Raw genomic sequence first — 18,583 nt, 5'->3', positions numbered from 1 at the left:
CAATATTTCCTCCATTTATTAGAAATATATTTTAAACGGAAAAATATTTGTAAAAAGGCAATTAAAATTAAAGACCATACGTTTGCATACTTTAATTTAAAACCACAATTAAAAAGTGCATGCACAATGTCTTTTTTAGTAAAAGTTCTTTATTCCTTATCTCTAAATTTCTATGAAATCATATGAAATATTTCTGGTTTAAAATCATTAGAAACTTTGATCAGAAAAATGAAAAATCACAAATAACGCGCAATTTTAAAAGAAACACATATTCCTGTAAATAAATATTGCTGTTTTCGAGGCCATAATTATATAGTTTTTACATACACACACACACACACATATTAATAAAACAGCAGAAATTAAATTTAAAACTTTCTATATTTCGGATAGTTAGACTTTTTCAAGGGAGTAAAGAGGCTGTGTAAAACTAAAAAAGATACAAGAAATGTGATACAAAATTAACTTCATGTATAAGAATGAATAATTTTGTTTTATATAAAGAATATAAATCAATAATGTATGGTGGTTGTGTGATTGAAAGGAATCACAACTTATTTAAAAGAATAATACTATCTTTATGTAAGTTTTATCGTTCTGAAAAAGTGGAATATTTGTTGTAACTATTAACTCTAAAAACCCCTCAGGATAAAAACGACAATGATAAAAACAATAGACAGCTTGTCTCGTTTTTACTACGGTTGCCACGTGCCAGAGGAGTGTAAAAGTTCGCTAAACGATTGTCAGATGTTCTGTTTCCGTCAAATTATAACGTAATATGATGATGGATTCTATTTTGAATTCATTTCCCTCCTAATCACAATTCTTCCACGCTTATTATTATCAAGAACGCCAGATATGGAATTCTTTATAACAACAGAACCTAATTTAAATAAATAAAAACAGTAATTTAAAATAGAATATTAACTATATTTAAAATTGCAACTATCAATAACCGAAGATATACAGTTTCTTCATATATGAGGTATGTAAATTAAGCAACGAGAATGGTAACGTAACTTCAGATCTGGAAACAATGAATTGGCTGGAATTGGAGGGGTGGTAGAGGACATGTGTACAAGTTTAGTTTAGTCGTGCGTAATGATTGTTTTTATGAAACAGTTTTTTTGTATTTTGTTCTAACAATGACCAACATCAATTTTGAGCAACGGTGTGCTATCAGTTTTTGCTTCAGACTTAGGAACATTACAACGGAGACTCTTGCTAAACTTCAGCAGGCGTATAGAGATAGTGTTTTATCAAGAGCGTAGATTTTTCGGTGGTTTAAAGCAATTTCAGAAGGAAGAGAGTCAATTGAAGATGAGCTACGAAGCGGAAGGCCTTTATCTTCAATAACCGATGAGAATGTCGACAGAATCAGGGATGTTGTGAGTTTAAATCGTCGGTTGTCAGAATGATCGGGGAGGAGTTAAGTTTGACTCGCGCCACCGTTCATCAAGTTTTGACTAATGAATTGGGGATGAGAAAAAATATGCGAAAAAGCGGTTCAAACAAGCCTTTCACAATATCAGAAAAAAATAAGATTGGAAAGGTGCCTTGACTTTTTTCATTCGATTTAAAATGACGTCCATTTTCTAGACCGTGTCATTACTGGTAACGAGTCTTGGACGTTTGAGTACGACAGAGAAACCAAGCGCCAGAGAATGGAGTGGAAACTTCAACCTCCTAAGCAATGATGGCAAAGTCGAAAATCAAGTGCATGCTGATTTTTGATTTCGATATTGAAAGAATCGTGTACAAAGAGTTTCTACCACAATGTCAAATTGTCAATAAATACTTTTCCCGGGAGGTTCTTGAAAGGCTTTGAAAAAGGGTTATTCGTGTAAGACCAAACATCTGGAACAAATGGGTGTTGCTTCACGATAATGCTTCTTTATCACTCAGCAATTTCCATAACCGAGTTTATGTCCAGCAGAAAAAACGTGCCTGTGGCTCATCAACCTCCTTATTCACCTGACTTGAGTCCTTGTGGCTTTTTTCTCTTCCCGAGGTAGAAAAAGTACCTCAAAGAAACTCATTTTGGGACAGACGAAAGGATTCAAATGCAGTGACCGACCAACTGAAGACTATTCCAGTATCAGAGTTCCAGAACTGCTAAGGGGTGTGTAACAACAGTCTGCAGTGCTCAGTGGTTTACGAAGGTGGCTTGAGGTAGTTTGAAGGTGACAATATAAAATTGTAAATATTTAATAAAATAAAAGATCCAGTCTCTCAAATTAAAATAAATCAGTTAAACACAATATAATAAATAATACAGTACAGAACATTTAATATTTCAGGGAATAAAACATTATTTGTTATAAAACGTTGTCGAACATACGTACAGTATCGAGGTATTTCCATTAAACAAAGGAACTTCCGTTCCACTTCACGCTTGTTAACAAACATTTATATTTACGAGGCTCTTGAACTGCACAACCGCATATGGATCTACAACTCTACCGTATTCAATAAGTTGGATTGGAAAAGTTGTACAATAGGAGGAAGCAATAAATACCACACCTTTGTTTACATTTTTATTATTTTTCAATAAAGTATATCTAATAAGTTGATTTTAATTTTTAGTTAGATTCGAAACACTAGATAACTTAATTTCTGCTGTTTGTTCACTTATGACGCTATTAGAATTTCAATACTCGCATGAGACAAGAAATTAATAGAAGATTTAACTAAGCAAAAGTTAATATTTTCTTAAAAATTCCGGGAAATTAAAAAAAAAAACACTTATTTCGTAAAAAGTTAGTTTAACCTGTTTTTAAGAAAAATAATGCACAGCTTCGTTTGTAAGAATTTCACTAAAAGTGTTTTTATCTCGATTAAAGCGTGATATCAAACATCTCAACACGTATATTTTACTTTAATTTATAAAATGTTTACTTTTTAAGATTTAAGTTTGTAATTGATAATTTTCGTCTTGAAAATTATTAAGTACTTGTCAACAATATTGTCTTTGGATACTGTTTTCAATTGATTAATGTTCTATAAAAAACTAATTACATTTTTAACATCAACATTTTAGACAACAGTGCTCTGGGTAACTTATGCCACAATTATTTTCTGAAGTATTTTATTAGTTGTGTTATATGTTAATAATACTCTAGAGGAGTAGGCTATATGACTGACAATTCGGCCACCAAGAGATGCAGTTAGTATGGTTGCCAATGATCAGGAAGTTAATATATAATGTAAGGCTAAACTGGGTCTAGTGAGGTTGCCTCATTAAAAGTAATCTTCCACAGCTTATTACAACTTAAAAAAAACTGTTCTTCCTTGTTTATTACTCATATATTAAAATTCGGCCACTTTACGTATTTGACTTTAAAACATGATGTGTTAATTTAACTCACACATAAAAAGGGTGGGAAGCTGCTTTGAATTAAAACAAAGAATATATTTAAGGGCTTTTTACCCATTATTTATTATTTTAAAATTCATGTTTTAATATTTTGTTAGAAGCGCATATAAAATTATATCTCGAATGAAAATTTTGTGAACACTTCTTAGACGCTAGAGATTTTTCATATGATTGTAGAACACAGTGTTTGTTTTACTGTTAACACTTTTTTGAAAAAAGTCCTTTGTCAGATCATGTTAAATGAAATTTTTTCATTAATAAATTAAACAGTTTACAAGAGTAGTACAGATGAACTAAGCTGCTAGGGACAGTAAAATTATGCAGTGTTACAGCTGATCCTATAGCCTTTACAGTTTCATGTTTACGTATCACAGCAATATCCGGTCGGACGGTGTTAAGTAAACAGACCGCTGTACTTTAGTACTGTCGGGAATTGTTTTATAACAATAATGCCCTTATCAATACATGATATACCATCTGTTACAACACATTATTGAGGAAAAAATATAATATTCAATTAAGATAAGTATTTGGCAAGATAAATACCAATTCCTTTATATTCATATATCTGTACAGGTTACAACTATTTTATTACATTTAAAGAAACATTAAATTTTAATTTCATATTAGATTTAAAATCAAATAGTTCTTCAATAATGCATATTCCCCAACAAATATACGCTAGTTCCTTCAAAACAGTTTCTATAAACATTACCTCAAAATTTTAAGAAATTACAGGTTTTAAAAATATTGATCTTGATAATTAAAGCTTTTAGCTCTATTTTTGAGAGTCCAGGCTTTCGTTACAAGAGAATCATTTTTAGCAATATAAGATACTCTTAAAGAAAACGAATGTGCATTGTATAACCAAGAGATCTAAAGTGCGTTGAATCCGAGTGACACACGCCAAATATATTAGCAAACAAAGTCTAAACGGAAACTATTAGTTTTAAAGAATGCTTGGATAATAACACTCCATATTTTTACAAATTATAAAAGCGAAAAATTTGTAAGAAACAGTTGTGGCAATATTATTGTAATCAAGGCTTCGGACACTTACAACTCCAAAGATTGAAGAAATTGATAACTCAAACAATTTGGCATTTCCTGGTTTCCAGTTATAAAGGGAGAATCTTCCTGGGCCTTGAGGATAAAATCTTTTAAAAACCAAAAGATCATAGAATTAAACAGCAAGAAAGCTTTTAGATGGAAAGAGTGTCTAAACTTCCGAAATTCTGTAAACTATAATTTGCCAAAAATTACAAAAGATCGGAGCTCCTTGCGAAGATTCCAAAATGATTGATGAAAAAGGTTGAGACATATATTTTTTTAATGAGAGGCTGATCTGGTTTTAATCCTTTATCAAGCCGAATAAGAGTGAAAATCAGTGCAGGATTTAGAATATCTTGTATGTTTGTTATTTACAGAGACCGGTACTTACCATAAACGAAAACCTTTTATATTCCTAAATGGCTAGAAACTTAGCTTGAATTTTCGCAAATAATAATTGAGTTGTTGATATTGTCAAATCTCAAAATTTCTTACTTTTGAGATTTGAGTGGCTTTAGCTTTTCTACATATGACTTGGGTCCACGTAAGCTGTCTTTACAGAAGAATTTTAATGCAAATTTTCTTGATGGTCACAACAAACAGCATCCACTTTGAGCTAAGAAATTCTAAACACGAAAGGATCCCAATTCCAAAAATGAAGACTATTTGTTACAGAAAATCTGAAAATAATAATACTTCTTTAGGCATTTAATCTCTGAGAGGTAGGTTACTCGCAAAAATTTATATATATACTGGTGGGTTATGTTTTTTTATCAAATATGTTACAGGCGAGAGTTAGCACAGATCGGAACATTCTATATGAAAGTCATTTCTAGAAGCTCGATGTATTCAAAAGTCATGAATTTCAAGGCAAAATGTTCATTTACACTCTGTATTTTGATGGTTCTATTGGCTTAAAATAACGTGATAACTAGGGTATTTCAAGTTGTAAAAGCTTTTGGGTCTTGAAACCCATTAACTATAAGGTAGTAAGATTTTCAGATCAGATGACGACTTATAATCAGAAAATTTCTAAAGGTACTAATAGTTAACAGTAGTTGAGCTTATTCAGTCAGGAAGCTTCCAAAGGTTAACATCCCCTAAGAATTTGAAAGATTCTTGAGGCCTGGTAAACATTGGGCTTAATACTAATAAAATAAAATATTCAACTTGGAGCTAATAATATAAACACTCCGTCTAAATCGGCCAAATTTTCTACTTTATCAAGTTAAACCGACCTAGCTATAAGTGTTTACAGCTGAATACTACTTTTATCTGATTGGTTCCAACAAATCCAAGAAATATCTTGGGAAATATATAAATCAATAATATTAACTCTTGAAATTTTCTATCCTTATATTTGTTTATTGTATTGGTATTTTTAATATTTGTAGGTTTTTATTTAAAATGAAACTGAGCATAAATTGTATGGAAGAAATATTTCTTTTCGTTGGATTTAAAATAATATTAAACATTATTATTGAGATTTTAGTAGTTGCATTATTATAATGCTGATAATAATAGTTTTAAAATGAGTGATAATGTTTTATTGAGTGATATAGAGAATATAGTATCCCTGAATCTACCTAAGTAGTAGAGATTTTTTTTCATTTGTGATATAATATAGTACATTACAAATAATTTTATGTTTATTAAACTTCAAGAATTGCAAAAAATAAATAATTTATCTGTGTATTAGCTAATTTTGTTTTCAAAATACAAGCAAATATAATAAAATGAAATGAATTAATGAAATTGAGATTTATTAGTTGGTTTTTATCACTCACTAGAAGTTACACGTTTTTAGAAAAAAAAACGACTTCTTATTGTTTTACATTTTAAAATTAAGCCCTATAAGTCCAGCCCCATTGTGAATAATTTTAATCTAACAATTTGATAGATCAGCACACAAATACGTATTGTAATACTTGTATCTTTCTTACTCATTACGTACATATTGTACACTCATTACAATTGTATGTAAAAGTATGTAATCATCTCATTACCAAAAAGAAACATTCAATGAAGACATATAAAATGTTCTTGTCTAAAAAAGGAATATAACTAATTAACATAAATTTAACAAACAAAACAAAAACCTCTAACCCAATTATTTTAGTGTCCTGGCAGACTCTATTGCAAAAAAAAAAAACTATGTGTTAATGCTAATTTGTATTGTGGTAAAAAAACAACTTAAAAAAATAAGAAAATAATCATACAAAATGTAAATTTTTTATTTAATAAAGATATGTATTTAAATTTTACGATTTATGTTTGACAACACCGTTATTAGTGGAACATATTAGTAAAATTGTTAAAAGTCGTTTTTTATATTATTTGTATAAAGTAAACAAGGCAATTTTTTATGCCATTCATTGGAATCCATGTCATAAAGTACCTTTTGTTTAATGCTTATTGCAGTAGTATATTTAGAGTGTATTTGCGGGTTGAGAGTGTATTAACATTTAAAGCGGTACAGTATTTTTTTCGTATTCTGAAAATGAAACTTTCATTAAAGTGTGTATCCATCAGAGAAGATTGTTGGTGTCTATCACATGTGTTTCGTGTTCGCATTGAAAAATATGAAAGGGGACGGGGACGTGTACGTATCGAAAAATATAGAGCCATAGTACCACAGAAAGCATTTAAAAGACTGACGCTTCACTTTTGTAGGTGAAATATAGCCAGCTGTCATAGCTGCCTGCATACCTAGCTGTGGAACAAGGGTGTTTTGTTCAGTGAATCCGTGATGCATTTACTGTATGACAGGCTCTTAGTGTTATTGCGTTGAGGTTCCCTTTAACTTTAAACATAAAGTAACATCAATGTGTATTATATCTACAAATGTTCTATTTCTGGATATTTGGATCTTTAATTTTGGATGAATATTTTACTTATGAAAAAGTTAGTGCGTGTTGTGTTCAACGCGTTAAAACAATCTTGTTCTATGTTTAATATTTAAACTACAAGTTTGAACTACGATACTATTCAACAGCTTTCGAATGATGCTTAATGATACAGGATTAAGTACAGATTAAATACTCATAATGATATGACGAATCAACGATACTTTTAGTTGCCTGGGAAAACTAGCTAATTATGACGGAAAGATTGTTGATAATATTTTTAGTAACAAAATTCTTACATAAAGCGAAAAAGCGTTAAAAATGTGAGATTTAAAATATACTGATAGTGAAATCTCTCTTTTGTGACATACTTTACCATTTAATTGTGGGCTGTGAAAATTAAGTTACTGAATGAGATGATAACTTAGTATTCAATTCCCAATATACTCAAAAATATACCGTAAGTACTTTACGAAAATGACAATACTCTATAATAAAATATGTCATTATATATGTGGAGGTAGGTAACAACAGACTGCCGATCGGGAAGAAAGATACTATTATTGATCAAATTCTTTAGGCAAGTGTAAAGTTTTTCTAGCATTCATTTGTATTTTTCCACAACCAATAAATTTCCTTCCTCTGGTAATTTAAAGTTATTTTTCACTTTTCTCACTAGCCACCAGCTTTTCTTAGTCGCCCTGTAGAGGCAGCGAGAGAACTCGCCAATTTTTTTTTTAATTTTTGCCAGTACTAGGCTTTTACCTATGTTCTCTTATCAACAAAAACTTAGTTATGTTGATGTTTTATTATGATGTGTGTAAATTTTCAACGTCAATTATTTTAATTTCCTTTTGAGGCCATTCCTTTCTAATTACAATGTATCCCATCATAAAAAGGTAAAAATTTAAATTATAGAGTATTCCTCTCCTGGTTTTCCGGTGCATTCCGCCAGCCAATTCGTACTTCTATTTGGGTGTCTATAATGGCCCTTAGTTTTCAGAGTGAAAATGTCCGAATCGTGGAAAATTAAGAAATGCTAATGTATGTGCATACTTATTGTTCTGCCTAAATTTACTAGAACGCCTTTTTCTGGGAATCATACCACCAAGTGTGTGATGTATTTGTGAGGAGGAATAAACACATTCTCATGTCAACACTTAGACCTTTTAAATCGTATTTTAAGCTATCACTGACAAGGAAAGAGGATTTTTCTGGACATTTGCTATTGTTCAGTGAAAAAAATCAGTAACACTACGTTTCGAGATCTGCAATCTGATCTATTCTTCAGGTAAATAACTAACCTAACACATAATTACAAACTAAGTTAAAATAAACAAATCGTACCAGAGCGTTGTGACACGCTTAAGTCAGGAATCACAACCACCATGTTTTGTGTCAACTTCAGTAACTCTGAAACATGCACTTAATACCAAACTAAACACAACATGCTAATGGTCACCTAATAATATCTACATAATTTTAAATGTTACACTTAACGTATTACATAAATGTGTAACTTAAAATTTATTCTATAAAAGTTAGAAACAAAACTAATTTGAAGTTTTAAGTTTACAACTACTGCGGACTTACAAGCATCGAAGTTCAATCTGATTTGATAATGAAAAAAAAAAAAAAAAACACTTGATGTAAAAAATATAGAACGATAATTTTATAATAAAACTGTGACACTATTTTATTAATATATTATGATAGTTTTTCGCACATACTAAATACAGCATAATTATTTTTATTATTGATTCCATTGAAAAAAAAAAAAAAAAAAATGATTCCATTGACGATGAAGTTTCATTTTGAAAATGTCACGACGTCAACATAACAAATCAGTCATGTGAAGCACAAACACATCAATGAAGCTCAGAACATCCATAATTCAGACGTTTGGTATTCTGATGTATTCGTAACAGATGCGACGAGAGTATCTAATCGGAATTGGTAAATTTGAGATCTCGTCTAGAAAAACATATTTTAACAAAAACATTTTACTGTGCTGTTTGTCAATTGATAAATTAAAAAACTGTTCTGGAATAACATAATATAACTAAAAAAACCTACAGTATAGCCTAATTTGACAATAATAGTAATTCATTTCTTACTAAATATGAACTTTATATACTAGCTTATAGTTTTACTTTGTTTCGTGGCACTCAAGCATAGTGTCCTTTCATGTTTTAAACCTAGAATATTACAAGTTTTAATTTTGTCTGCAGACTGCATTATCTTTTTTTTGTCGGTTTTATGCAGAACTCTTGTTCTTTTTTCTACTCTTGTTCTCCAAAACCCGCAACCCTATTTAGTGTATTAGTATAGTTCTTTTTCCTGATAAATTACAATACATCCACTTTTGATGACTCTCGAGAATCTTCTTATTTCTAGAAGCAAAACTTTGCAAAAATTGCTGAAAGAGTTACGATATAAAAGGGTAGTCTGTGTTATCATTGATGGTGTAACAGATAACGATTAAACACACACTTGTTGGATAGTAGATTGGATTTAGTAGTGAGACTCCAGATTCAATAACGCTTAGCATAAAATTTCCTTGTATTCGTTTTTTATGGATAAAATATATTTTCCATTGTTTTGATTAATTTTATTATATCGGTAGTTTTACGGCGAAAGCCATATTGTTTTGCTTATAGGGCGTTAAAGTACAATGTATATATATAATATACATATATATATATATATATATATATATATATATATATATATATATATATATATATATATATATATATATATATAATAATGAAACCACTGCAAATGTTCATGATAAACCTTATAATAAATAAAGAATACTTCCTAACGCATACAATTTTGAGGTAAGTTATATTCCATATTCTTTTCTATCTTTTAAACTTTCATTGAATATGTATTTTATTAGTTACATAAAGATATATCTCGGACATGCCTTAATTTCCTTACTATTTAGGTGCGTAATTAATGATTTAGTAGAGAAAAAAATACTTACGAGAGAAGTAACTATAGGCCTTACTGGTTGTCAAATTTTAAATCAAGAGATATAAAAACTACCCATCAGCATATAACGATTACGCTTACATTTGAACCTGAGGTAATGATTTCATAAGTTTTATTTACGTTTGGGAACAGCTACCTTTCCAACAAGAATATCTAATATCAAGATGGGTAGCCAGCTGATGTGATGGCTGAAGGTGAATAGTTTTTCGATAGGATATTCTCATATTGATCCAGCCACTGCGGAAAAAGAGCATTCTTTCTACAATTTTGATAGCAACCGCATAACCAAGACGTGACGAATTATATTTTATTGATATCGTTACTAAGTGGAATATAGGAGATTTTGACACACAAAGCGACCTCGATACATATAATCAAGATAACCATACAGTATATACATTGACGCTGGGTTTAGTAAAAGTATTTTGTTGACACAACTTACTTCACACTCGTAGGGGATCTGACTGTTTGAGAGAGCTTGAACTTATACTAGATTACATACACGTGTATTAGGTTAATTTAGGCCTAATACGTCTAGTGGCTACAAGAACTTCAGTTAAATATTCTAGGAATTTTCAGTAGATGTTTTAGGGTAACTAAAACAGTTAGAGACGTTAATCCGATTAAATATTCCACGTGCGGGACAAGAACGCTGTCCGTTAATGGTTCAGTATGAAGGATGTCACCACTATTGTGGCAATGGCAATATTTGTAAACTACATTTTAACTTTATGAGGCTAAAGTGACATTTTCTGTCATTCAAACTGAAAATTACGTTCCCTTATTTTGAACAAATGACTAAACGGTGTATTTCCATTCATTACTTCTCTCTGTCAGTCAACAAAGTGAAACATTCTGAACTTGAGCAAGTTATGCTTAGAAATACATGGTTTTCTTTCACATTATACTCCCTAAAGCGTAGGTGGCTACAATAGTGTTAGTTAATGGGCAAGCAGTAAATAGTTATAGTGAGTGTTTTTGTGCCAAGGATGGTCTACTTTAAAAGGAAAATATAAAACCTGTTAGATGAGCTATTTTCTTCAAAATAAAATTGATATTAAAGTTTACTTATACGTTTGGAATACGAGTGTTAAAAATATTATTTTAAGTTATATTTATACGTAATGAGTCAATATTTCAATAAATATAACTGATACTAATATTATGATTTAATAAATAATAAATATAAATAAAATAATTATTAGGAAAAATGTGTTTAAAGCAATAACAATAAAAATATTTCAAATTATTCTTTACTGTAAAAAAGAAACTTTTCACATTGGAGGTCAATAGACATCGACTATTGATTATTAAACAAAATGTAAATTTTAGTACACTTAAAAACTGTATTCAATTAACCCAATATCTTAAGTGAACGCAAATAAAATATTCCATACTTACTGATGAACTAGTACCGTTGTTTTGTTCTGACAAGACACTGTATTATTCATCCTAAGAAAAGCTTTTTGTGATAAGCTTCACTTCCAACTGCTTGTTTCCCACCGGATTCAGGATTCTCTAGTATATAATAATTATTTAAATTATCGAGTAATTTGGATTTAAGGAATAAATTGTATTGGAATGTTCAAAATATATATTAAATAAATAAAGGTTTATTACTACAATAATTTACATATTATCATTTCGTATTCTCTATACATTTACAAAATTTATGAATAATTTACAAACCAGGAACTTCAAAACGTCAAGAACAAACAAAAGCCTCTCAATGACTGAGTTTGTAGGTCTCTGTAGACAGGAGTCCACGGCGTGGGATCTCAAAGACCGTGGGATCTCAAATTCTGGAGGACTCTGAGGCTATCATCCTCCTGAGGCGAGAAGCTGTCTTGGTCAGGAGTTCACTCCCGGTGTATAAAACCTCAAATATGTGGGAACGTCTAAAAACTGATTTCTTTCCGATTTTAAATGTAAAGGCGATCAGAACATAATGTCTCGGAGGCCGCCAGTGTTGCGGCGCGTGTTACGCCTTGAGTAGTGGAATATTAATTGTCTATAAATAAAATAACTATGTAACTTTGAAATTACGTTTTACATGAAAATGAAACTAAATATCATGAAAAATAACTAATATAAAATGAACAGTATAGCAATAGAGATAGCTGATGCTATCTGTCCTGAATATCAGCAATGTAGGGAGCTGGTGCACCCTACCCTAGTGAGTGCTGAAACTAGACTCCTTAGAGGAGAGTGGCTATGGACCGTGGCAAGGACGGGCTGTAACAGTCAGATATAATGCTATCTATAATCTTCCATGATCCGGGAACGTTACCAAAATGTATCCACCAAATGCAAGGGGTTTGATGTTCAGCTTTAGATGATCTTAGGACTAACAGTTTTATAGGTTATCAGAAATTACACAAGCTAGAAAATACTATAGGCTGGAAGAAATGTTGATGGTTTGAAAAGGTTAAGAATAGCCACAAAATAATTTGCAGAAGGTTTGACATTGAATTATGTGAGATAGCTTGACTAATAAAACTATACGAACAACAGTGTGTGAACACCTTGAACGAATTATAATTTTGGGGAGACGAAAGGTTAGGAATACTCGAATACCTTTAACGTAACAGAAATCACTTATTTTTTAATATATTTTCTTAAACATCTCAAACTAAAAAAAAATATGCACCCTGAAAAACCAGCCGTAATAGTGTCATGAATTAATTTGTCTCTAAGATGAGCAAAATAATGAAACTAGGAAGCAATTAAATTCTTTAAAATGTAAAGCATTGTGTGATTGTCTTTATCTAGTATATATATTTAACAAAACCTAACTTATATACCTATCCCCAAACTCAAAGAAATGGGTAAAACACACACACATACATATATATGTTTTCAGGTGATGTCATATTCAGATATGTCATAAAATTACATTGTATTTAAAAAATACAGTTATAAACCTAGTATTTTCTGTATATTTTTACACTGTTATCATATTTGATTCTCATTATTAGAATGGTATTTTCAAATAAACTTTAAACCAAACAGTTTTTCTTATACATTACAAGAAACATTACAGAGAACTTTCGTAAATCCGATAGTTCTTTTTATAAATTAAATTAGTAATCATAGAAGAAATTATACTGTATTCTACGACAATAGATAGAGAAATTTCATCAACTGGTATTTTATTACTTATGGTAAAATTGTATAAAACATATTTATTTTTGTAATAATATTTAATTTTTAAAAACATTAATAGGAAGTTACTAAAGTGAAATATGTTTTTTTCTTATAATGATTATCTACCAAATGCATAATCATTAAGGAACTATTTGTAAAAATATTTTTAAAGTTTTACGTACACAGCCAAGAGTAACCCTGTAAACTTCCAATTGCACTGGTCGAAACTTCGGACACAATCTAAGTTGACTCATTTCCTATGTATTTATACATCGGCAGTTTGAGTAATCTACATATTTGCGTTATTTGTATATGTTAATAGATTCTCAGCTGTCTTATCACATTTTCTATTCATTAGAAAAGTGATTTACTAAGTTTTAGGCTGTGTGATATTGATGACGCCTTACAGCTATCTTGGTACTTATCACCCTTTCTACACAGATAGCCGGATCAAATCCTCTTGTGACCTATTTCCGAATAAGTGTTAGATAGTTTAGATGCGCTATAGTAAGAAGGCACTAACCTTACAGTATATCTTATTTGTACCACCAAAATCTTGATACAGTGCGTAATCCATATGTTAGATCAGGTGAACGAATGGAATAAATTCAGATTGCGGCCAGTGGAAATTTGCGGGATAGTTTGATGACATGTTTATTTCCTCCATTTACTAAAAATAGGCTTGGAATACTAACAATCAAAGGACTTCAGGTATGTTTATCACTGGTGCAAGATTCTTGCCAAGATATCTTATACTTATCATATTAATTTCCTCCCATTGGAGACCTGGGTGATTGAGTCTATTATCTACCATATAACAAAATGTCTTTGTCGTTAGCCGCGTTATTCTCGCTCGCTATATATATACCATGTTGACCTCCATACAGACCACATAGCTAGAAGGGAGTTATTTCTAGGTTGTGTTAGGATAATGTCACACGCCTCCTCCTCCCACTCCATTGCATCTATTATGCTGTATAACTATGTGGTGGATGAAATAGACATGGCATGTCTCCATTCTGAGTATAGGAGGCGATGCTCTTAATGATACTATATATAATACGTTATTAATGCTAATTTGATGCCTGTCACTTGGAGCTTCCAACCTTTTCATATTTCAATATTAAATATCACAGTTTTATTTTTTTATTTCCGTAATCTTTTTCTAAAGCTGAGCATGATACATTCTATCCTGATATCTAGTTTTTGTAAGCAGGTGAGTTGGCATTTAAATGTTTTTAATTTATTCCGCAGATCTTCCTTTAATTGAACTTTTACTGTAGTGGTTTCTGGTTGCGGTGTAATTTACAGTTCAGAGTGTTATGTTTCTTTTATATGTCAAGTTTTGAATACATTTTAATGTGTTGTTGTAAATGTATGGTATAAGTTTTTATTGGTTGATGTGAAATATATCATACATTCGTCATTATTTTATATTTAAATGTATCTGTATATTTTTAAATGTTTGTAAATAATGTGATAGTGAAGTAAGGATTTATTTCTTGTAAATAAACCACAATAAAGCTCAAAAATAAATAAATACTAAACATCCCATTAAAAAATTCCCTCAAGGAGTACCCTCTCACAGTTCTTACCGTATGCCACAGTCCCAGAATTCAGCTCTTTGATTTATTTCCAAAGCGGTTGACTGTGTATCGTATACACTAGTTGTATACATTCGACATTACTGCAAGCCATTCTCAAGATATAGGAAGGAATGCAGTGTCATGGAAGAAAGTGGTCAGAATGTCAGCTGACTAGATTGAAGCTGAACACATTTAGTAAATCCTGCACATTAATTCTTACTCGGTTGTAACAATTACTTTTCGATGCCCTCAAGAGCAAAGATCGTTTTGACTAAGACGATAGTCCAACATAGCGAATTTGACAATGATTAAAAGCTTCAAAGGCTCTCACAATATGAATTTGTTGTTTTGATGAATCATATAGCTCGATAACTAAATTTATGGTATAAAAATCCATGGCTAGCCTCAGATGCTTTTATTAATCTAGTCTTCTCAATTTGTTCAACTTTTTTTGTGCCCTGTCGGCTTGAAAAATTGATTGCGAATGGAGTTTCAGAAAATCTATTGTCATGTCTAATAAAATTCAGGCATTTGACCTTCAACTAGTTTTTGCATCTTCCCAAACAATGGCTATATGTATTCGATGGTAGCTATTGGACTGCTTGCGGTATCATTTTAAGTATTAATTAAAAAGGACAAACACTTTTCTGCACCATATCAGTCCACCATATTGTAACACCTCGGTTCTAAATTGGGTTTGTTGTTACTGTGTGTTTTATAAAAAATATTGAACTTACTGTAATTATCATAAATAGGCTACTCGTATTAGGGCTGGTAGACCATGTGTGAATAGGGCAATTATGATATAGTGCAAGCGAATTGTTTGATAAATTTAAATGTTATTTTTAATGGTAAAGAAATTTCATGGAATGAAAAATGTTGTAATAATTTTCAACAAAACTTGTGAATCCCAATAAAAAATAAGATCATACCGATATTTTTCGTTATTGTTTGTATACTAACAAAACAATATATTGTGGTTATATCTACCCGACGAGTAAAGAGAGCTATATGCTAATTATTTACTAAAAACAGTCTATTACCATTTCAAGTATTTGGTACTGAGTTATGTTTCACCAAATGTGATGCTTTCAGATTAGCAATTCTAACTATGCACTTCCCGGCAGAATAAATTGCAGTATCATGAGGTTTGTGTTATGGAGAGAATTCTGTAGCTAACACTCTGTGAACTGTTAGAAACAATGCATCATAATTTCAAATGAGCTGTAGAACATCCATTATAGATTAAACACACTTTCAATTAAAAATCTTATAAACTAATGAAAATTAATTTATCTTGGCTTAATACATGTCAATAGTCTTCATACAATAATAGTCATTACCAAAAGAAAATAGCATTATCTATAAGAAAGAATGAAATGATTTTGGAGAATTTCCATCTTTATATATAAGAAAGAATTTAAAAACATGTTTATCCGTATTACTTCAATAACTGTGTACTGCTGACTAACATTCTTTATGTCCGAAACATATTATAATCGAAATAACATATAATAAATCAATATAATTATAAATGTTTTGTAAAATATCTCTTTTGTGTATACAAATAGTACATTTATCTGAAGTTATTAACCTGAAGAAGGGATCAGATTGCAGATCTCGAAACGTAGTGTTGTTGATTTTATGTTTCACTGAACGATGGCAAATGTCCGGAAAGATCCTGTTCCTTCACAATCCTTCAATCGTCAAAAATAAACTTCAATCAAAGAGGTGTTAAGTAAACAGATCTCGGTATTTTTGTAGTCCCAGGAATTGTGTTCTAACAACAACGCTGTTATAATTAAATGAATAACCATTTGCACAACACATTGTTGAGACAATATAACTTTTTATTTATGTACAGTAAGGTAAGTATTAATGGTTTTAAATATATTTACTGCTTCAAATTTCTACTCCAAAAACCGAAAGTTTTATGTCAATTCTGTAAGATTTAAAGTGGTAATCTTACATCTTACAAATAAATTAATCAATCGATGGTTACCCTAAATACCTACACATGAATAAAGCATAGTATTAGATGTTTTAAGTATTATATGGGATTAATACACCATTAAATAGCAATAAAGATTAACGAAATTTTAGGAGTAAAATTTTGTAAAGGAGATGAAAATTTTTGGTAATTCCACAAAATTGTTTGAAAGAGATTTCAATCTAAAAATATGTTACATATTTAACGAAAAAATGATTTTGAAATATTATTAGTTAATTATTAAATACGTTATAAATGGATCAAGCGTAAAACATAAATCTACAGTTGCTTAAAAACATATGACGATTAAATGTATATAACATAACATGTATTTTATATATTCTTTAAGTGAAAACTGAATTTTTGAACTTTTACGTTCTTACCATATTTCTAAAGGCATTCTAGAGTAAATGGATATATAAATTACCTGTTAAAGATAATTAAAAATACAAAAGTAACCTGGGGGTTTCAATTTAATTTTATTTCATATTTGTTCTTATTGTAACAAATATTTCTATTTTATATCATCCATACAGAATTTTATTAAACCAGAAGATTTAATAATGACTTCTTGTAAATATAAAGAATTTTGACACAATTCAGTAAATACTACCAAAGTAAGTTTGCTTGTCATGTATTATGATATTTTAGATGAAACAAAATGTATTAATACGTATACTATCCCATGTGTTTCAGAAGAAGAAAGAACAAATTATTATACTGCATGGGATAAGTGGAAGCTCTTTTAAATCTATAGTAAATTAAATTAAACTAATTATTTAATAATAACTATTTAAATTAATTAATTAATTTACTAACAAAGAAACGCCCACAACCATTATATATAAATTTGTATTTTTACTTATTTATTTAATATTTATATCATCAAAAATATACTTGAAGTGGATGTAATAAATAAAGTTATTTAATATTTGGCAAATTAACTTTAAATTGTTTTAACACTACTAAAACTGTCAAACCATATATGTATATCTTTTCTATACCTTCTAAATTCTAGATTTATTATTTTCTTTCAATTGATTTAGCCTCTTATATTTTTTAAATATTTATATTTTCCAGCATAAATCAACTCTTTTACGAACTTCATATATTAAGAAACAATTTTTAACGTAAAAATATAATTTCAAAAGGGGTTTTTGTAGATTTTCATACTTTAATTTTCCAATTAATTACATTATGTAAATAAAAATTGTTTAGATAACCTTCCAATTTATTTTCTTTAAATGCACTAGAAATCGTCAAATATTTCAGGTTTAAAATAATGAAGAAATTAATAATCCAAATAATACAAAATCATTGGTAGTTTCTTTTCAACAGAATTATGTTAATTTATACTAATAAATGTGATATATTATTAACGATAAATATTGATGTTTTCAAGGTCAAATAATTATTCTTAAACACAGAAAGTATTTTTATTCGTTCTAAATAACAAATATATGTATTTAGATAAATTAAACTAGACATACTAAATTACATGTTGATGTTCCATTATATTAATTTATTCATAATAACAGAGACATTAAAGTTAAAACTTGTATTTTAAAAATAAGCGGAATATGTCTCT

Source organism: Homalodisca vitripennis, chromosome 7, assembly GCF_021130785.1.
Source record: "Homalodisca vitripennis isolate AUS2020 chromosome 7, UT_GWSS_2.1, whole genome shotgun sequence".
Lineage (NCBI taxonomy): Eukaryota > Metazoa > Arthropoda > Insecta > Hemiptera > Cicadellidae > Homalodisca > Homalodisca vitripennis.
The sequence above is the reverse complement of the archived record's forward strand: the minus strand, read 5'-3'. Positions refer to the sequence as shown.